This window comes from Pollachius pollachius (assembly GCF_949987615.1).
Source record: "Pollachius pollachius genome assembly, chromosome: 8".
Taxonomy (NCBI): domain Eukaryota; kingdom Metazoa; phylum Chordata; class Actinopteri; order Gadiformes; family Gadidae; genus Pollachius; species Pollachius pollachius.
The window spans coordinates 27112252-27135224 of NC_136941.1; the positions used below are offsets into that span (position 1 = coordinate 27112252).

Sequence of the window (22973 nt, forward strand, 5' to 3'; positions counted from 1 at the left end):
GCAAAAACGTGGGTAGTTACTGAGGAACAAATGAGTAACAAATGATTAACAACTGGGGCCCTAACTGGGGCCCTAAGTGACAGTTATTCAGTAACTACTGAGGAGTTACTGTTAAACAGACTAGGGAATACTATATTAATTAATCATTCTGTGAATTAGCAAACTGATCAATTTATTATGAAAGCAACTGTATTTTCCTGGGATATCACGATTATTTGTTAAATTAACAGGGCACAGATGGGTTCATTGTCATATTTTCATAAAGACTAGAGTTTTCAACCTCTAGTTGTAGTCAAACCCACAGCGATATTGTGGAAACCCCAGTCGATAATGTAAGAAATTCCTCCAGTAAGTTCATCAGGTCTTCTATGATCTCTTGGAGGTGGGGGAGGGGTTGATGTGGTGGGGACCTGATATGTCAGGTGCACACACTGTTCTTAAAACCTCCAGTAAGTTCATCAGGCCTTCGATGATCTCGTGGAGCCGGGTTAGGGTTGGGCTTGGGTGGGGGTTCAGTGGGTGTGGTGGGGACCTGATATGTCAGGTGAACACACAGTTCACACACAGTTATTCTAGATCTGACCAGTAGGGGTGCATTCCGAAAAATACATACACACACAGATACACACACACACACACCCTTTAAATCCGGTGAAACCTACCTGACGAGGACCTATATGGATTTTGAGGGGTACATTGCCAAGCATGTTAAAATTGTGTTTTCTTTCATTTGCAATGCTTGTGCCTCTGGGGACCTGGACTCAGGTCCTCACCGCACACGAGGTCCCCACGGGTTTGGTGTGCAATCAGGTTCAAGTCCCCACCAAGTACACACACACACCCACACACAGACCACAGATAACAAGACTCAGGGTGTAGCGTCCTGCAGCTCTAGGTATCTGGAGACGCAGCGGTGCAAAGGAGGAAATGAAGATCTGAAGATAAATAAGTTTCTTAATTACTATTACCTTATCATAAAGGTTTATGAAGGTTTAATAAAAGAGTTCTCAACAGCTTGATTTTTTATCATCCTTCATTCCTATAACTATATCAGTCTTATTATAAAGGGTAATGATGATAGTTTGATGATATACTCTCGCAAAACAAAATAGCTTGTTGAATAGACCTGGTTCAGATTATCTGGTTCGGTGAGATCTATTCCAGTTTCCCCCAACAGAGCCATACAGCTGAACACAAACATGTTGCCCTGGCTTGCAAGTATTTTACTTTAAATAAAATTAGTTTGGACTGAAATGAGAATAGTGTTGGTCTACAAGTGTCCATCACAGATTGCACAACAGCAAAGGTGTGTGTGTGTGTGTGTGTGTGTGTGTGTGTGTGTGTGTGTGTGTGTGTGTGTGTGCGTGCGTGTGTGTGTCAACAATAACTTTTTCATGAGGCCTTGTCCCTCGGATAAGTACATTTACCTTTCACTTGACCAGACACAAAAGTCACTTTTCCGAGCAAAAATGCGTCCTTTTACAAAAGTAATAATTTTTCATGTTGTTTGTGAAGGGAGAATGCAGAATTCAGACGAACAAACAGTTGCAATAATTCACACCATGTCAACCACATCACTAAAACAGCCATATCCCTCCTCTCAATCACACCACCTGAAGTGGCGAACCCTTTTTTCGCCATATTTGTTCCTGAGTCAGAGATAATCCGACACACATTTCTTGGGAAGCACGCACAGAGAGTGTTTAACTTTGTGTTGATTAATTTATTAAGCATTAACTCTGGTTGACTTTCCAGGAAATAACAAAACATAAGACTCCAAACAATGTAACTGTTGTGGGTTCTTAGTACTGTACAAAAAGGGACTTTTCCATGTAAAATAATAAGTCAAATAATGAGTCCAATATTGTGTCCAACAATGCGAAATAATGCGTCCAATATTGTGTCCGATAATGCAAAATAATGCGTCCAATAATGCTAAATAATGCGTCCAATATTGTGTCCGATAATGCAAAATAATGCGTCCAATATTGTGTCCAATAATGCTAAATAATTCGTCCAATATTGTGTCCGATAATGCAAAATAATGCGTCCAATATTGTTTCCAATAATGTGAAATAATGCGGTCAGAAAACTCACTCACTCACTCAAACACACAATATGTCTCTCTCTCTCTCTCTCTCTCACTCACTCACTCACTCACTCACTCACACAATATGTCTCTCCCACACACACACACACACACACACACACACACACACACACACACACACACACACACACACACAACGTCAGCAAAACAAACTGATTCTGCCGTTCCCATAATGTGGTGAGTTAAGTTGTATTCAAATTTGAATAAAAATATGTAGTGGACTCCTAGACATGTCCACTACGCTATCTGCTATATTATACCTATGTATGTTGTATCTGTATATTCAATTAAAAATAATCTTGTGTGTGTGTTTGTTTGTGTTTGCATGCATCCGTGAGTCTGTGTGTCAACTGAAGACATCTGATAAGCGTAGAAGAAAAACACTGTCACTTCCTGACACTGATGATTGCAGGCTGATGATTGGTCAGAATTAAAACTGGTGAGGTGGTTTTTCCAGCTGATATAGCAGAGCTGACTCCTGAGAGCAGACATATTGGAAGCTGTCAGGGAGGAACCATGGTTACCATCTCTGAACCGGACCCTGGAATCTCTGAGGAACCTGAGGACACGTCTTTGGACCGGAGGAAGCGCAGGAAGAGAAGATTTGGTAGGTGCCCTTTTGAGAGGATTTAAAATAAATAATCCAGTAAAAAAAACGTGTTTCATCTGCATTCATTTAAAATGTAATTTTAGAAAACATTTTTAGCCAAAGGGACCGACCTGATGAACCAGCGACCGTATAGACAGATTTATTCTCCTAAATAACGACATGTGTGTGTGACCTGTGCAAAAAGCTCACATTAACCTTGCTTGACTTGTGATTACGCCCATGAGTTACGGACTATTGATAGGCATCTCAAGTAGTTGTGTGTTTCATGATATATGTTCGTTATATACGTGGAACAGAGTGCAGAGTAACTTTAGGGAGCAGAACACAAGTTTGTTTTTTTCATTACTTATTATTAATGGTAGTGCAACGTGACATTAGAGTGACAATGGTTTATTTAATCAACAATTTTGTGTTTTAATAAAGGCTGCTCATTTAACTGAAGTGACATCAGGTTTACTTATGAATTTAACATAATTATATAAAGTTTGTCATTAATATGAACATATCTCAAATTATCCCACAATACATGTCCTCATATTTTCTGCGTGGGCCGATGTGAAAGACTGTGGTGACACGCAGGCCACATGTGGTCCCCCCTCGATTACTTTGTGTATACCTATGTATTTCTGTGTGTATTACTGTAAACTATGTGTGCGTGTATGTCAATAATGAGGGAATAATAACATGCATGCTAGAGACCAGTACTTGCTCTGCTTAAGTGTGTTCTAAACACGAGAGCCACAGTACCAGTCATCACTTACTGAGGTGTTCTCAGTAGAGGTCTTCAGGTGTTTCTTCAAGACGGGGAGGGATTCTGCAGACCGTAGGGAGTCTGGACTGTGAATGACAGCCACGCAGTATGAATATATCTGTGTCTACATACTCTGTGTGTCCGTGTGTGTGTGCTTGAGTGAGTCTGTGAGTCTGTGTGTAGTGGAAGAAAAACATTTCCTTACACTGATGGTATCAGATTGCAAGCTGATAATTGGTCAGAATGAAAACAAGTGACGTTGTTTTTCCAGCTGATAGAGCAAAGAAGAAGGCTAAGTTCAGAAGCCGTGGAAGATGTCAGAGAGCAACAATGGTCACCATCTCTGAATCGGACCCTGGACTCTCTGAGGAACCTGAGGACACGACTTTGGACCGGGAGGAGACCAGTAAGAGAAGATTTGTTAGGTGGTCCTTTATAGAGAATTTAAAAGAAATAATCCAGTCCAAAACAATGATCCAAAAAAGTATGTTTTCCTCCAAATACTGTGGCAGCCCGTTTCCCCAAGTGTCAGGTACCCGGTAAGAATAGCGCGGAAAGCAAGGGTGAAAGCCGTTGTCGGCGTTTATTCAAGGCAGTCAACAAAACAAGAACGGTAATAGCGAGCTAGGGTCTCCGCGAGCCTCGTAGTCTCTGATGCCTCCGTGTCGTCCTTATCCCTGCTCTCCTTGAGTCAGTCCTCCGCTCCCTTTTTAGAGGTCTGCCCCCACGTGTCCTCCCTCCGGCCAGGTGTCCCTCATCCGGCTGATGGGGGTGAGGGATGTGTTGCTCTCTGCCGCCGGCTGGTGGATGGCGGTGGTACACGCCCTCCACCACAAACCCCCGGACCCTCCCGGTGGGGGCCGGGATGCCACACTCCTTCACCGCTTGATGAAGCCCCCGGTTGGCTGGGTCCCAACCCAGGCAGGCATCCCGGCGTGACAGGGCATCAGCGTTGGTGTGCTCCTTGCCCGGTCGGTGGTCTACCTTGAAGTGGAAGTCCTGGAAGGCCAAGAACCACCTCGTCACCCGGGCATTGGTGTCCTTGGCGCTGGCCATCCATTTCAGGGGGGCGTGGTCGGTGACCAGGGTAAACTCCCGACCTACCAGGTAGTACCGGAGCTTACCCACGGTCCACTTGATGGCCAGGGCCTCTTTCTCCACCGTGGAGTAATTCCTCTCGTTGGGCAGGAGTTTCCGGCTGATGTAGGTGATTGGGTGCTCCTCTCCGGCCCGGACCTGGGACAGCACTCCCCCCAGCCCTACTTCCGAAGCATCTGTGTGCACAATGAGGGGGAGAGAAAAGTCAGGGGTTATGAGCACCGGCTCCGAGCACAGGGCTTCCCGGAGGGTCCCGAAGGCCTTCTCGGCCGCCTTGGACCACCGGACTCGGTCGGGCAAGGCCTTCCGGGTCAGGTCATTGAGGGGGCTGGCCAGCGTGGCGAAGCCGGGTATGAAACGCTGGTAGTACTTTACCAACCCTAGGAGCGACTTCACCTGCTTTTTCGAGGTGGGGCGGGGCCAGTCCCGGATGGCGGCCACCTTGCTCTCCTGCGGCCGGACGTTTCCCCGCCCTACCCGGTACCCCAGGTAGGCCGTCTCCTCCAGCCCGAGGCGGCACTTGGCCGGGTTGGCGGTTAGACCGGCCCTCCGTAGCTCCCCCAACACGGCCCGCAGCTGCCGGAGGTGGACATCCCAGCTGTCGCTGTGGATGATTATATCATCAATGTAGGCGGCGGCGTAGGCCCGGTGAGGCCGTAGGAGCTGGTCCATCATCCTCTGGAACGTGGCCGGGGCCCCGTGGACGCCGAAGGGGAGGACGGTGTACTGATATAGGCCCCCCGGGGTCGCGAACGCCATCTTCTCCCGGGCGGTCCGGGTCAGCGGCACCTGCCAGTACCCCTTGGTTAGGTCCAGGGTAGTGAGGTACCTGGCTGGCCCGAGTCGTTCGATCAGCTTGTCCACCCTGGGCATGGGATAGGCGTCGAACTCTGAGACCTCGTTCAGCCTCCGGAAGTCATTGCAGAACCTGACCGTCCCGTCAGGTTTGGGCACGAGGACGACTGGGCTGGACCAGGCGCTGCGTGATTCCTCGATGACCCGGAGCTTGAGCTCCTCCTGGATGGCCTCCCGCCGAGCTTCTGGGATCCTGTAGGGGGGGACTCTCACCGTTACCCCTGGCGCCGTCCGGATATCGTGGTGGGCGACCGTTGTTCTCCCCGGGATCTCCGAGAACACGTCCTGGTGTTGCAACACCATCTCATCGAGGTCCTGCTTCTGGGCCGGGCTGAGGTCCTCCCCTACCGGGACCACCGGGAGTTGGCATCGGGCCGCCAGCGCCGGGGGTGCCGGGTCTGGCGGGCCCACTCCCCCCCTCCACTGCTTCAGAATATTAATGTGGTACAGCTGGGTGGGCTTGCGTCTCCCGGGCTGTCGCACCCGGTAGTTCACCTCCCCCACTCGTTCGACCACCTCGCATGGCCCCTGCCATTTGGCTAGGAATTTGCATTCCGCCGTGGGGACCAGGACCAGCACCTCAGCACCAGGACCAGTCTCCTGGGCGGAAGGTGCGCAGCTGGGCCCCCCTGTTGTAGACCCTCGCCTGGGCCTGCTGTGCTCGCCGTAGGTGGTCCCGCACGATGGGCCACACTCTGGCCATGCGGTCCCTCACCTGCTCTACGTGGTCCAGCGTGGTGCGGTGGGGGGACGGCTGGCTCTCCCACGCCTCCTTGGCCAGGTCCAGGATTCCCCGGGGTCTCCTCCCGTACAGCAGCTCGAATGGGGAGAAGCCGGTGGAGGCCTGGGGCACCTCCCGCACGGCGAACAGGACATGGGCCAGCAGCTGGTCCCAGTTCTTCCCGTCAGCATCCATGGCCTTCCTCAGCATCTGTTTCAGTGTCTTATTGAAACGCTCCACGAGGCCGTCCGTCTGGGGGTGGTACACTGACGTCCGGAGTTGCTTGACCTCGAGGAGGCTAAGCAGTTCATTAATCACACGGGACATAAAACACGATCCCTGGCCTGTCAGGACCTCCCTGGCTATCCCCACCCGGCTAAACAGAAGCATGAGCTCCTTGGCTACCGCCTTGGCTGTGGCCGCGCGTAGGGGTAGGGCTTCGGGGTACCTGGTGGCGTAGTCCACCAGCACTAGGATGTACCGGTGCCCCCGGCTGGTTTTGGCGAGGGGCCCCACGATGTCGAAGGCAATCCGGTCGAACGGGGTTTCTATGATGGGCATGGGGATCAGGGGGTTTCTGGCCGTGGCTCGAGGGGCTGCCCGCTGACACTCGGGACACGCCTGGCAGTGCCGTTCTACGTCCCTTTTTACCCCTGCCCAGTAGAACCTCGCTAAAACCCGGTCCCGGGTTTTGTCCATGCCCAAATGGGCTCCCAGGAGGTGTGTGTGGGCCATAAAGAGCACCTTGCTGACGTACGGACGCGGGACCACTAATTGTTCCCTCATCCCGCCCTCTCCTGCCACTACTCTGTATAGCAGCCCCCCCCTGGTGCTGAAGTGTGGGGATGGTGGATAACTCACGAGTCCCGTGCCTGTCCGTCGTGGGCCAAGACGTGGCTCCACGCGTCTTTTAGCGCCTCGTCTCGGAGCTGGGCAGTGGCGAACTGGCAGGGTTGGGTCGAGCCTTCCCCCCTTTCCGGCAGGAAGTCCGAGAACTCGGTGAGGGGGGAACTCTCCGGCGTCTCCGGGGGGTCCGTTCGGGAGGGGGCCGGGAGGGTTTCCGGGGGGCCGGCGGGGTCCGGCGGCCCGGCGCCGGTGGGTCCTCCCGCCGCTCGGATCGGGGACCCCGGTGGAGAGGGCCCGTTCCCCGCCGAGTCCTGGTCCTCCTCCGTTCGCCCTCCGGGGGAGGACGGAAGCCTGGTAGCCCCGTAGGCCTGTCGCGCTCCCTTCAGCCCTCTGCGGGGTGGTTCTCTCCGGCTCCGGCGTTCGCGCGCGGGGTCCCATAGCCGGTGGAAGATCGGGCAGTCCCTCCCGATCAGCAGCGGTACCGGGAGGTGGGGTACGTACCCGGCCCGCGTCGTGAACGTCCCGTGCGGGGTCCGGATGACAACGTGGCAGGTCTCGTACGTCCGGGTGTCCCCGTGCACGCAGGCCACCTCCATGGGGACCCCTTCCTTCCCGCCCGCCAAGTCGGGGCGGAGGAGAGTGACCACGCTGCCGGTGTCCACGAGGGCCTGCGTGTCCCGGGTCATCACCCGCGCCGGTATGGTCGGGCTTGCTGACGTCCCCTGCGCCCAGCAGGTCGCCAGCATGCAGGGCCGGTTCGCCCCCGGGTCCGCGTCGGCCGACGGCATCGACACATCTCGGTTCCCTGGGCAGTCGCGAGCGAGGTGGCCGGGTTGGCCGCACCCATAGCAGCGCCTCCACTCGCTCCTCTCCTGCCTCCAGCTCGGCGGGTCGGGGAGGTGTCTTGTGGCCCCGGCCGCGGGTCCTCGTGGGTCCCGGCGGGTCTCGGTGCATCGTGGGTGGTCCCGGTTCGGGCGCTCGGTTGGGCCACCTGCCAATTCTCCAGTCGCCGGACCAGGTCGTCGACGGTGTCGGGGTGGTGGTGGGCCATCATCTGCCGCGCGTCCGGCGGGAGCCGGCGGAGCGTGTGGTCGATGATCACCCGATCGATGGGGCTGGGCCCTTCCCCCGCCGTCAGCCACCGCTTCACCAGCCGAGTGAGCTGGGCGATCTGCGTTCGGACGGCGTCCCGGCCGTCGAGCCGCCAGTCGGCGACGTGTTGTGCTCGGGCCGCGAGGTTGTGGCCGTAGTAGGCCAGGATCGCCTGCTTGAGGGCCGGGTACTGCCGGGCGGCCTCCGCCGGTAGGTCCTGGCTCGCCTGCTGGGCGGGCCCGGTGAGGAACGGGGCCAAGATATGGGCCCACTGCTCCTCTGGCCAGCTTTCCCTCTGGGCGGTCCGCTCGAACATCTCGAGGTAGGCCTCCACGTCGTCGTCGGGACCCAGCCTGGAGAGCCGGCTGGTCGGGGCGGCAGTCGGGGCGGTGGTCGCGGCGGCGGCGGCGGCGGCGGCGGTCGTGGCGGACTGCTGGGTGAGCCGTAGTACGGCCTCGCGGAGCAGGGCTAGACTCTCCGCTGTCTCCCGCTGCTGCTGCTGGGCGGACGTCGCCGCACTCTCCTCCGGGTTCTGCATGTCGGCTGAGGGGGGTTGTAGAGGGGGTCGTCAGACTGCCTGCATTCTCCACCATATGTGGCAGCCCGTTTCCCCAAGTGCCTGGTACGTGGTAAGAACAGCGCGGACAGCAAGGGTGAAAGCCATTGCCGGCGTTTACTCAAAGCCGTGCAACACACTAAGAGCGGTAATGCTGAGCTAGGGTCTCCGCAAGCCTCGTAGTCTCTGGCGCCTCCGTGTCGTCCTTATCTTCGCTCTCCTCGAGTCAGTCCTCCGCTCCCCTTTTAGAGGTCTGCACCCACGTGTCCTCCCTCTGGCCAGGTGTCCCTCATCCGGCTGATGGGGTTGAGGGTTGTGTTGCTCTCTGCCGCTGGCTGGTGGATGGCGGTGGTACACGCCCTCCACCCTCCCGGTGGGGGTCGGGATGCCACACAACACACACACACACACACACACACACACACACACACACACACACACAGCTTTTACTCAGACTAATGATGGAGTCATGATGTATCACTGCTGAGCTCTGAGATGGACAACAGCCACAGACAGAGAGATCCTCTTCTTACCTCTTAGCTTTGCTCCGGCGGCCATGTTCCCCAGACAGAGTGGTCTTAGAGGTAGAACCCCCCTCCTCTCTCTCCTCATCCATAGTAGACTGGAGACCTGGACACAAACACAACTCATCCATCACTTCATTTGCCTTTTAAACTTTAGCTGTTTATCAAGAGAGAAGATCATTGTGACTGCGTCACACTTAAGCATTATGGACGTCATAGACCATCAATATGAACCCCACAACATAACCACACTGCCCTCACTACAGTACAGATGTGTACAGCAGATGAAAGATGAAGAATTAAACACCTGGGAGACTGTAACTGTGCTTAAAATACAACACAAAAAGATATACAATAGACTTCAAAAATGCATTGCGGTACAATTAAAAGTAAAAAACGTTAATAATTTCTCCACTGGAACAAAGTCTGAATTCTGTCACTTTACTGTACCAGAGATTCTTAAAACGTAACGTGAACATTTAGTCCCGAGGTGTCAAACCAAAGGATTATACTTTATTAAAGGAGACATATTATGGTGTTTTCCCAACAAGTACACATATAATTTGAGTTCCAGAAAACATGTTTTTGACGCTGTTTGCTGGAAATATCTTTTTCCCCTCTGTTTCAGTCCCTTCAGAATGCTCTGTTTCTGGTGTCTGTAGCTTTAATGCAAATGAGCTGCTGCCCATTGACCAAATGAGATGTCAGACTGAACCACCGCATGGAGGAGAAGGGATTGTTGCAGTTTGCGGACTCCTGGAGCTCTATACCTATATAATATAATATAATATAATATAATACAATATAATATAATATAATATAATATAATTAGGTGAGTGCTGCATGCAGCACTCAACTATTGTTCTTCATAAGTTTTATTCTTTCTTTCCTCTTTGTTATTCTCTACAAACTTTGGGACCTGTCTCCTTCCTCAATTGTTCACCTAGAGACTCCATTTCAATTTTAAAATGTTCAGAATAGCTTGGAATCGCGATCAGATTGAATCAGATTTTTATACTTTTTAAGATATTCTACTTTTAAAACACTTTCTTTTTTTAACATGGGATTCAATGGGAGGACGGCGGAACCGTTCCTCTGGTACTTCAACTGTTTAAGATGTAACTAAATCAGTTTTCAACCGTTTTTCTTCGTTCAAACCATTTAACAAATCTACACACTTCTATATTCAATAATATCTGAACGGAATTTCAATATAATTTAAAATTTCTTCAGAATCACAGTTTTAGTTTCATACCGGCTTCGTTTTCAGTTGGTCTCATGGATTTGCGTCGACGCTGGAGCGTGAGGACGTTCAGCAGTGTTGCCAGATTGGGCGGTTTTTCCTGCTCTATTGGGCTACTTTTAATCACGCACCGGCTCACTATTCTCTTAAGCACGCACACACACACACACACACACACACACACACACACACACACACACACACACACACACACACACACACACACACACACACACCAGCAGTGCAGGGCAATACATTTGACCTTTCAGAATCTTCTGTTCAATTCATTTTACATTTCTGCATTTTTAGCAATGCTTTGCGCTTTTCATTCAGCCGTCACTTTATTTGTTAACTCACACTGTACATTTACTACTATAACTACAAATAACCAATGTTATTTGTAGTTACATTGGTTCTGAGCTGTTCATCTGCTTGTCCACAAAGTCTTAGCTATGCTCTGATTGAAGGGGAGTGCGGAAGTGGGAGGTAATATTCAAGTGTGCCCCTTCCTACATACGAGGGGGTGCCAAAACTGACTCGCTCGTTTGGTAACTGTAGGCGGGGTACTTTGAGAATTGCATATCTCACTAAAAAATATATGTATGTGTGTGGGAGATCCAGAGACCCAAAACAACACCAAAAATCCCAGGAAAAGTCTTGTTTTCGTAATATGTCCCCTTTAAACTTTATTCCCCGACAACTGTAACTCACATTGTACATTTACTACTATCACTACAAATAACCAATGTTGGAAGCCATTTGGGAAGCCATTGGGAAATCTTTTACGTTTTGTTACGAGTTTCTGGAATTTCTGGAGAAGAGCATTACATTTCTTTCTGCTTCCGATACGTTTTCGCGGGAGCCAATCATCAAGCTGGCTTTTCCCCTTGGCGCGCTGATACCTGATACCCCCAACATAAGTCTTCATATATAGACAAAACCATTTGACCTGATACCCCCACAATAAACCTACATATCTGCATCAAACAATTTGACCTGATACCCCACAATAACCCTAAATATCTGGATCAAACCACTTAACCTGATAACCCGACCATAAACCTACATATCTGTATCAAACCACTTAACCTGATACCACCACAATAACCCAACATATCTGGATCAAACCATGTAACCTGATACCCCCACAATAACCCTAAATATCTGGATCAAACCATTTGATCTGATACCCCCAACCAGGGGCGTAGGAATGAGTTTAACATTGGGGGGGACACATATCGGAAACCTGACAGATCCGGTATAATTTTTAGGTGGGACAAATGCGCCTGTCTCCGATATTGGAGGGGACACGTCCCCTCCGTCCCCCCCTGTTCCTACGCCCTTGCCCCCAACATAAGTCTTCATATATGGACAAAACCATTTACCTAATACCCATTCACCCTACACCATTTAACCCCAAAGAGGAAATATACTGCTCCTTAAAAATATATATATTTCTCTTTTTTCAAGATACTACCTATTTTGCCCTTCAAAATAATAGTCTAGTAGTGGTTAAAATTCAGTACAAAACAGTGAATGTTTGAATCCAAATCGTTTTCCATTGGAACCCAATGTGAGCTCTGTCCGGTTAATAAAAAAAAACTCAACACGGTGGAACTAGTTAATGATGTTCTGACCCATATTTCTTTTTCGAAAAGATTAATTGAGTGAGAATACCGTATTGACCTGAATCGATGACCCTGATTATAAGAGGACCCTTTTTCACGACTTTTTTTGGGGAAATACATTTTCATTAAAAAACAGTCGTTTGTAGATAAGAACATACATGATGCTCTACTGTCCAGACACTTCCAGAGAGGAGAGAGATGTGGAGGGCTGCGCCCACGCGCATACAGACACTGTGGGGGAACAACCTCCACTAGGACCACACGCAGACAGACACTGTGGGGGAACAACCTCCACTAGGACCACACGCAGACAGACACTGTGGGGGAACAACCTCCACTAGGACCACACGCAGACAGACACTGTGGGGGAACAACCTCCACTAGGACCACACGCAGACAGACACTGTGGGGGAACAACCTCCACTAGGACCACACGCAGACAGACACTGTGGGGGAACAACCTCCACTAGGACCACACGCAGACACACACTGTGGGGGAACAACCTCCACTAGGACCACACGCAGACAGACACTGTGGGGGAACAACCTCCACTAGGACCACACGCAGACAGACACTGTGGGGGAACAACCTCCACTAGGACCACACGCAGACAGACACTGTGGGGGAACAATCTCCACTAGGACCACACGCAGACAGACACTGTGGGGGAACAACCTCCACTAGGACCACACGCAGACAGACACTGTGGGGGAACAACCTCCACTAGGACCACACGCAGACAGACACTGTGGGGGAACAACCTCCACTAGGACCACACGCAGACAGACACTGTGGGGGAACAACCTCCACTAGGACCACACGCAGACACACACTGTGGGGGAACAACCTCCACTAGGACCACACGCAGACAGACACTGTGGGGGAACAACCTCCACTAGGACCACACGCAGACAGACACTGTGGGGGAACAACCTCCACTAGGACCACACGCAGACAGACACTGTGGGGGAACAACCTCCACTAGGACCACACGCAGACAGACACTGTGGGGGAACAACCTCCACTAGGACCACACGCAGACAGACACTGTGGGGGAACAACCTCCACTAGGACCACACGCAGACAGACACTGTGGGGGAACAACCTCCACTAGGACCACACGCAGACAGACACTGTGGGGGAACAACCTCCACTAGGACCACACGCAGACACACACTGTGGGGGAACAACCTCCACTAGGACCACACGCAGACACACACTGTGGGGGAACAACCTCCACTAGGACCACACGCAGACAGACACTGTGGGGGAACAACCTCCACTAGGACCACACGCAGACACACACTGTGGGGGAACAACCTCCACTAGGACCACACGCAGACAGACACTGTGGGGGAACAACCTCCACTAGGACCACACGCAGACAGACACTGTGGGGGAACAACCTCCACTAGGACCACACGCAGACAGACACTGTGGGGGAACAACCTCCACTAGGACCACACGCAGACAGACACTGTGGGGGAACAACCTCCACTAGGACCACACGCAGACAGACACTGTGGGGGAACAACCTCCACTAGGACCACACGCAGACAGACACTGTGGGGGAACAACCTCCACTAGGACCACACGCAGACAGACACTGTGGGGGAACAACCTCCACTAGGACCACACGCAGACAGACACTGTGGGGGAACAACCTCCACTAGGACCACACGCAGACAGACACTGTGGGGGAACAACCTCCACTAGGACCACACGCAGACAGACACTGTGGGGGAACAACCTCCACTAGGACCACACGCAGACACACACTGTGGGGGAACAACCTCCACTAGGACCACACGCAGACAGACACTGTGGGGGAACAACCTCCACTAGGACCACACGCAGACAGACACTGTGGGGGAACAACCTCCACTAGGACCACACGCAGACAGACACTGTGGGGGAACAACCTCCACTAGGACCACACGCAGACAGACACTGTGGGGGAACAACCTCCACTAGGACCACACGCAGACAGACACTGTGGGGGAACAACCTCCACTAGGACCACACGCAGACAGACACTGTGGGGGAACAACCTCCACTAGGACCACACGCAGACAGACACTGTGGGGGAACAACCTCCACTAGGACCACAGAATCCAGGAGTGGGTAGGACAGGAAGTGTGTTGAGCTTAAACCATGTACACTGACGGGAATTAGCTGTCTGCTAATGGATGCCACTGTTGCGGTGTGCGAGCAAGGTCTCATGAGAACGACAAGTTGTGACCTTGTCCCGATTCCTTGCTCGTGCAGCGCAACAGTGTAGAGGGCAAACTACAACACCTTCTCTCAGAATACGGTAACTGTTACGGCCCAGCTCTTACAGGGAAAGGGAATCAGCATAGAGCCAGACGGAGTAGGTAAAATATAAAGTATTTATTACCAGGAAGTTGTGAATGTATTTTGACATTTAGAAGTCTAGACCCCGAATATAAAAGGCACAACTCTTTCAGACGCATTTCCAGTTAAAGATTTTATTCAGTTCAATACAGTTTGTGACCAATAATCTAAAGAAAATATGAAATTAAGCAAGCTGTACCTTAGTTTCTCCGTGAGAAAAACGTCTGCTGCCCCATTTACTATTGAAGATATAAAAGCTAAAAAGCAAGTAAAGTAAGATCCGTTGAAGGAAGAGATTCACCAAAACCCAAAGTAAGTGTTCAGAACCGAGTCAGAACATTAAGAGGTTCTAAAGGTTCAGAGTAAAGATTGAGCTGCTGGGCTCCTCAGTGTGGAAGACAAATGAGGAAAGAAACTTCAAGAGCAGCTAACTACGTGTAAAGCCTTCATGATGGTCCCAACGCTCCGTCAGGGCGGGGCCTCCACCCTAACAACCTAATCTGGTGAAGTGATGATAAGACGGAGCAAAGGTTGGAGAAAGTCTATACAAAGCTATAAACCACCAAGTCCCAGTAATGATGTTGGAGGTTAAAACAGTGGAACTAAAATTACTTCACGGCTATAAAGTTCTGCTGTACTTTGTATCGTGTGCTGTGAAATCATGTGACTCCCAACGTATCAAAATATGTAAGGAGAAAAAGACAAGACAAGCAACCAAAGAACATAGTAAAAATATATTTTTAAATATATCCACACTGTCAGAAACTCCTTGGATCAAACCAGATCACAGACCTGGGCCTGAGTAAGAGCTGTCAATAAAACAATCAATCATTAACTAACTTAAGAGGACAACTGTTTTACCTGTACTCCACACGCACACGCACACACACACACACACACACACACACACACACACACACACACACACACACACACACACACACAACCACAACCAGATAAGATAACTATAAATCCCACACGGGAGAAATTCAGTTGTTCCAGCGGTTGAAGAGCCAAAAGTAGAGCAAAAGAGATTAAGTGAGGAATACAAAATTAAATTAAATACTAAATAAACTAAATAATAAAATGTACATTTATATATCTATATATATATAGATTAATTATTGTAGAAGGTTCACAGAGCGAATGGACACCGGGTGTGCTGTGAAGAACAAACAAGTCTTTCATTTCCACGAGTTAGGACGGTCCAGAAACCAGAATCCCGCCACAGGGAGCGGTGGAGCACAGGGAGCGTTCCAAGAAAGTTTCTCGCAATTGTAGTCCATGTGCTCCAGTCCTTGTCTCAAGCTCCCGCTCACCATCTACTACAAGATAAAGCAGGCACATAAATACACACTCCCTGATTGGTCTGATGGCGAGCAGGTGCCCGCCATCAGACCCAATCAACCCAGCAGATCCGGTGTGCTACCAACATGCCCGTACTCCACCTGCAGGCCAGACGACCATGCCCAACCCCCTTTCCGACACGTCTGACTGCAGGGAAAAGTGGAGATCAAAGTTAGGAGCACACAGGACCCAAACAACACTTGAAATGGCTCCGACCACTGGACTGTATCTGGGGCCCTCTTAAGGGTGAGGTCGGTCAAGGGGCTGGCTAGGTCCGAGAAGTGCGGCACAAACTGCTGGTAGTACCCTGCCAGCCCCAGGAACCTCCTTCTTGGTCCTGGGCCGAGGGGAGGCGGCGATCTTACCGACCTGCGGCCAGACCTCCCCTCCCCCCAGGTGGTACCCCAGATACTGGATCTCCCTCCGCCCGAACACGCACTTTTTCGGTTTGGCTGTGAGCCCTGCCTGCCTCAATGACTGAAGGACGGCCGTCACCCGCTGCATATGCTGCTCCCAAGTGTCACCATAGATGACGATGTCATCGATGTAGGCAGCAGCATACGCAGCGTGGGGCCATAACACACGGTCCATCAGCCGCTGAAACGTGGCCGGGGCCCCGAACAACCCGAACGGAAGCACCTTGAACTGATACAGACCGAGCGGAGTGGAAAAGGCCATTTTTTCCCGGGCTGCTGGAGACAACGGAATCTGCCAGTAGCCCTTCCTGCAGTCCAGAGTCGTGTAGTAGGTGGCCATGCCAAGCCGGTCCACAAGCTCGTCGATCCGAGGCATTGGGTAGGCATCGAACTTTGACACCGTGTTCACCCGACAGTTATCCACACAGAACCCTGTCCGGCTTCCCCACAAGCACGACGGGGCTGCACCAGTCACTGTGGGACTCCTCGACCACGCCCAACTCTAACATTGTTTGTGGACGGGCAACCTGTAGGGGCGTGTCCACACTGTTAACCCGGGTTGCATCTCGATGTCATGAGTGATTAATGGGGTGCGACCGAGCAGGGGCGAAAACACGTTGGTGAACTGGAGTTGCAGGCTGGCAACGTCCTCCGCCTGACTCACCGAGAGATCCTCCCCTCAACCGACCGGAGGGGTTGGACCTGGAGCAGGGACTTCCGGACCGAGCTCCTCTCTCTCCGGTAGCGTCGTCCCGAACGCGACAGGGGCCGCATCGTTCCACCTCTTAATGTGGTATATCTGTTTGTTTTCGTCCCTGTCCGACCACGCTACCTCGTAATCAACGTCCCCGACCCGCCGTGTGACCACAAAGTGTCCTTGCCACTTCGCGAGTAATTTGGTGCTAGAGGTGGGCAACAGTACAAGGACCTTGTCCCCTGGTGAGAGATCGTGTAACGTACTCCCTCTGTTGTACAGGCGTCTCTGACTCTCCTGGGCTCAGTGCAAGTGCTCTCGTGACAATACCCCTAGTGAGTGAAGATTTGCACACAAGTCCTTAACGTACTGTATTTCACTGGACCCCTCCGCCCATTTTTCTTTAATGAGGTCCAGGACGCCCCTGGGCTTGCGCCCATAGAGCAGCTCGAATGGGGAAAACCCTGTGGAAGCCTGAGGCATTTCCCGCACTGCAAACAACAGAGGGTCAAGCCATTGATGCCAATTTCGAGCATCCTCGTGTACAAACTAATGGATCATTGACTTCGAAGTCTGGTTAAACCTCTCAAACAAGCCATCCGTGGCTGGGTGCCAGACGCTCGTGCGGATGGCCTTGACCTTCAACAACCCGTAAAGTTCCCTAATCGTGCGTGACATGAAATTGGTGCCCTGATCGGTGAGAATCTCTTTTGGGATTCCCACCCGCGATATGACATGAAACAACACCTGCGCAACACTTTTCGCGGAGATGTTGCGCATGTGTGAATGTGAATGTGAAACTGGACTGGTCGTCATGGCGGCGCGCATTGTTTAGCCTGGAAAAAGGCAAATACATAACTAAGTTGCGAAAAAAACTAACGGTAAAATATACGATTTGAGGAATAGACAATAGGTGGGCTAAGGCAAGTTTTGGGTGGGTACCTGAAAAAGGGCTAGCTTCATCACTGTTCCCCCCTAACTCACCCTTCTCCTGCTGCTGCCCCTCCCTGGTGACCTCTCTCCTCCTCCTCTTCCTCCTCCTCCTCCTCCCTAATTTAAATGTTGTCTACCTTTCTCTCTCTCCCCCTTTCTCCCCCCTAACTCACCCTTCTCCTGCTGCAGCCTCTCCCTGGTGACCTCTCTCCTCCTCCTCTTCCTCCTCCTCCCTAATTTAAATGTTGTCTACCTTTCTCTCTCTCCCCCTTTCTCCCCCTAACTCACCCTTCTCCTGCTGCAGCCTCTCCCTGGTGACCTCTTTCCTCCTCCTCTTCCTCCTCCTCCTCCTCCCTAATTTAAATGTTGTCTACCTTTCTCCCTCTCCCCTTCTCTCTCCCCCTTTCTCCCCCCTAACTCACCCTTCTCCTGCTGCTGCCCCTCCCTGGTGACCTCTCTCCTCCTCCTCTTCCTCCTCCTCCTCCCTAATTTAAATGTTGCCTACCTTTCTCTCTCTCCCCTTCTCTCTCCCCCTTTCTCCCCCCTTACTCACCCTTCTCCTGCTGCAGCCTCTCCCTGGTGACCTCTCTCCTCCTCCTCTCCTCCTCTCCTCCTCCAGGGGGGGGGGTGTCGGCCGGGCCCGGGCCCCCCAGGGTGGGGCTCCAGTCCAGGGTGGAGACGCAGCAGACGTAGTGGTCCCTCCAGGCCCCTCCCTCCCTTGACCCGGGGGAGTAAGGGAGGAACCACCCCCGACGAATACAGCGGCCGGATCACTGGGTGTCCTACAGGGGGAGGGAGGGGAGAGAGAGAGAGAGAGAGAGAGAGAGAGAGAGAGAGGGGTCAAAGGTCAGTCCCTGCAGAGCCTGAGGGGTCAGGGGTTAAAGGTTAAACCCTTAGGAATCTAGGGGACAGAGGTTCTAGAGGTCAAAGGATATTCCCTGATGAATCTAGGCCCTGGGGTTCAAGAGGTCAAATGTCAGTCCCTGCAGACCCTGGGGGTCAGAGGGCAAAGGTTAGTCCCTGATGAATCTAGTCCAAGAGGTCCTGGAGGTCAAAGGTTAATCCCTAGACACCCTGGGGCTCGAGGTCAAAGGTCAATCCCTTAGGAATCTAGACCATGGGGCTCAGAGGTTAATCCCTGCGGGTCAGAAGGTCAAAGGTCAATCCCTGATGCATCCAGGCCCAGAGGTCAAAGGTAAACCCTGAGGAATCTAGACCTCAGAGTCATAGAGGTCAAAGGTCAATCATTGATGAAACTTGATCAATAGGTCAAAGGTTAGTGCCTGATGAATCCAGGCCCAGAGGTTGAAAGTTCAGAGGTTCAGCCCAGCAGGAGCTAAAGTTCAGTCAGAGTTCAAAGGTCGTCCATATATACTCACTCTCTCTCTCTCTCTCCCCTCCACTCCTCTCTCTCTCTCTCTCTCTCTCTCTCTCTCTCTCATGAAGGTGAGGGTCAAGGTCAATATGGCGGCTGAAGTTGAAAGCCGCAGACCTCCTCGGCTCAGGCCCGTTTCGTCATTCCTCTCCTCACTGTTTCCATCAAGCTATCCGTTCACCACCTCCAGTGCACCAACTCCAGAGGCCTTCAACAACTTTGTGAGAGACAGCATAGAGGAGGTGGACCCCCGATGCGGTTACCTCAAACAACGGTCTCTCCTTCAATTCGAGACGACCCAGGACAGCGTCCATCGGGCTCCGGGGATGGCGGGGGACGGCGGGGGCCATGCTGGGCGACTGGCTGAGGCAGATGGATTATAGTTGGGACCCCAGACGCAGCGTCGTCCCCGTGGGCCCCCAGTCCAATGTCCTTTTCCTGGGTGTGACTAGTTTTTAATAATATAATTATTATTTTGACAGAAGAAAAAAAGAGAAACATGTTCAGCAGAAAAAGAGTCTGCAAACCTCATGATCGAAGAGCTGAAGAAGCAACTTGCAGACAAAGCATCTTCAGAGGTAAGATATTTGACTATATTTTAATTGTGATAATTTGAGTTGATGCAGTAATTATAGGCTGATTTTTTTTTTATTTCCTGTGTTTTGGTGTTGTTAACTAACTCAAATGAGGAGTTATCAGATGAGGAGGAGATGCCCAGAAACTGGAGTGTGGCGGTGCAGAAAATGAAATGGCTTCAGAGAGAAATCAAGAGCCTGAAAGAAGGCCATGTGGAAGAAATACTAGATGCGATGAGAGGTATTTTCTGCACACCACCTTTTAAAGACTTTGGTGGTGTGCCTATACTGATTCCTGAAGTCAGACAAACTGACAACAATCAAAGCTGGTTTTATCTAAATAGAAACAGATAGATATAATTACTGAAAAATCTTCCCAAATACAAAGAAATGACCATTTAACTGATAATTCAATAAATATACTGTGCAGCCTTGAACCAACGTAATTTAACACGGATACTCCAATATTGAAGCACTGACATCTGAATAATGAAAACAAAGAGACTCACAAATCACACAGACAAACAACGGCTGCCAGGGAGAGCTGGGATCTGCTGCCAAGTGTGGAAAAAGGCCCATACCTGGCGACAATCTTCTTTTTATAGGTTATGGCTGATTCAGCTCCTCATACCTCCTGCTCCTCCTTAATCAGCTCTACCTCCAGCCATGCTTTTCATAACACAAATTACTATGTAATGTTTTAAAATTGTCTCAAAACACAGTAATGACACAAAAACTTTTGTTCCCTTGTTCCCCCTCTTGTTTTCATTCCCTTTAAAGAGCTCCCAGCAGTGGTGACACAGCTAAAAGAAGTTATTGAAAAAATCACAGTACAGAGCTCAACTCCTGCATCCACCTGGTCAACATCCCCATCTGGAGACCCACCATTTTCTCCACCCGGCTCTCCTCAAGTGTCTGACCCTAATGAAATGGTAAATACCTCTACATCTTTTGATTGTACACATAAGCTAGAAAGAAACCATATTCATCAACTTTGTGGTGGATTTATGCCATTAATGATGGATTAGTTAGTTTATAGACTATGACTATGCATATTCACTGCAAAGATGAATAGATACAGTAGATTTCCAAAGAACACCGTATTTGTTTAATAATTATTTGGTAAGTAACATTCAAATGTTTTGCAGGTGCTTCTTGTGCCAGGCCATGACGTCAAAGTACCAAGACGAAAGCTGAAGTCTCTGCGGACTACAAATTCAGCATTGTACATTGGGGATCTTGCGGTGCTCATCTATGGTAGAGAAACGCTGTCCAATTCAAGTTTGACCGGGAGGCAGTCAGGGGCTCACAAAGAAGTGGAATCAAAGCCACAACTGGATAACACAAAGCTCGATGCTATACTTTGTGAGTGCATTATTGGGGATTCCAATAACATGCGTGTTAATGTGGATAGTGCATAAAAAATAACACTGAAGTAATGTTGTTTTCTATGTCTGTTTTTTCAATCACAGTCCATGTCCAGGCGAAGTTCCCTGACACCACCATTCAAGATGTGAGACGCATCATAAGAAAGAAATGCAACAATATAAACTATGCCAAGCAAGTGACTGAAAAGAAGTCATAAAAACGTTTTTGGTTTTTATCAAGCTATTTTGTTTGTTCCAAAGATGTGTACCTTTCTTACACCTTTTTTATTTTTTACTTTTTTTTATTTTTTTTTTACAAAGAAAGACTTTAGTTCTCAGTTGGAGACACTATTTTGTTTACATTTTTACAAGGAAATGTTCACTTTTTCCTTTACCATTTTTGATAAAGAAGGACTTGATCTTGGAGAGACTATCTGATCACCTGATCTCCACACCCACGCAACAGGAAGTGAAGCATCACGTCTTCGTTTTGAAGGAAATGATGATCTGTGGTCTCTGGAAATGTTACATTAATATATCAAACTTGCTCTCAACATTCTGTCTTGTGATTTTGTAAATACATTAAAGTCTAGAGTACATACAGTATGAGTTAACTTTAATAATACTTAACGTTTTTTTCAAGTATATAAATAGTATGCTACAAGTAATATACTAAGCAAATTTAGAAGTATACTTAAAGTATAACAATAAGTAAACTAGCAAGATATTCTAAGTTCATAAAATAAACTAGTAAACTAAAAATGTGGAGTAGAAGTATATACCTAGTACAGTAGTAGTATATAGATGAGTATACTTGTATACTTAAAAGTGTACTTTTGTAAACTTAAAATTACCTCAAAGCATACTTTAATAAACTAAAATGTGGACTAGAAGTATATACCTAGTGCATTAGTAGTATATTGATGAGTATACTTTAAGTATACTTTTATAAACTTAGAAATGTTCCAATTTAGCCAATTTAGTATTAAATTAGTATACTTTCTAGTATACTTAAAGTACATGGTCCATAGTATACTTGCTATACTTATACTTATACTCAAGTATACTTAATAAAATAAACTTCAAGTATACTACTTTTTGCTAAGGGTAGACCATAACCTCTAGCTCCCTCTCTGCTAACCATAACCCTAACCCTAACCTAACCTTAACCTTAACCTTAACCTGAACCCAAACCCCTAACCCTAACCCCCAGGCCATCCACTACGCTGTGTGACCGCCAAACAGCTTGCTACTCCCTCACTGCGAGGGGACATGTTCATATGGTTGAGCAGAAGAGAGGGATTGTTGGCTCCATTGACATCAGAGCAGCAGGAACCCCACACATCCTCCGTCAAAGATTCACTTGCACACTGACGCTGACGAAATACTCCTGGTTGGCTGTTGATGAATGGCTGGCCATGGTTAACCGTTATACAAACTGTGTTTTGTTTTACGTTTGTTGTAAAGCTACAAAACATACAGTAAGCTACGTACAGTAGCATAACATAAAACAGTCAGTAAGCTCAGTCAATCAGCTTAAAGTAAGCTACTTACACAGTAGCATATCATGAAACAGACAGCTAGCTAAGTAAAGTGGCATGTCATAAAAGAGATGGTAAGCTAAGTAAAGTAGCATGTCATTAAAGAGACAGTAAGCTAAGTAAAGTAGCATGTCATAAAAGAGACAGTAAGCTAAGTAAAGTATCATGTCATAAAAGAGACAGTAAGCTAAGTAAAGTAGCATGTCATAAAAGAGACAGTAAGCTAAGTAAAGTAGCATGTCATAAAAGAGACAGTAAGCTAAGTAAAGTACCATGTCATAAAACAGGCAATAAACTAAGTAAAGTAGCATGTCATTGAACAGACGGAAACCTAA

General features: G+C 49.5%; 1 protein-coding gene and 1 long non-coding RNA gene across 2 annotated transcripts in view; both read left to right on the top strand.

Annotated features, from left to right (window-relative positions):
* Positions 1-22973, top strand: part of LOC307079159 (uncharacterized protein) — a 221323-nt gene that overhangs the window by 80057 nt on the left and 118293 nt on the right. The gene's annotated exons all lie outside the window — the stretch shown is intronic.
* Positions 19859-21295, top strand: LOC307079161. The gene is made up of 4 exons (XR_013812024.1): positions 19859-19971; positions 20511-20662; positions 20879-21095; positions 21203-21295. It is a non-coding gene; the product is annotated as an uncharacterized lncRNA (long non-coding RNA).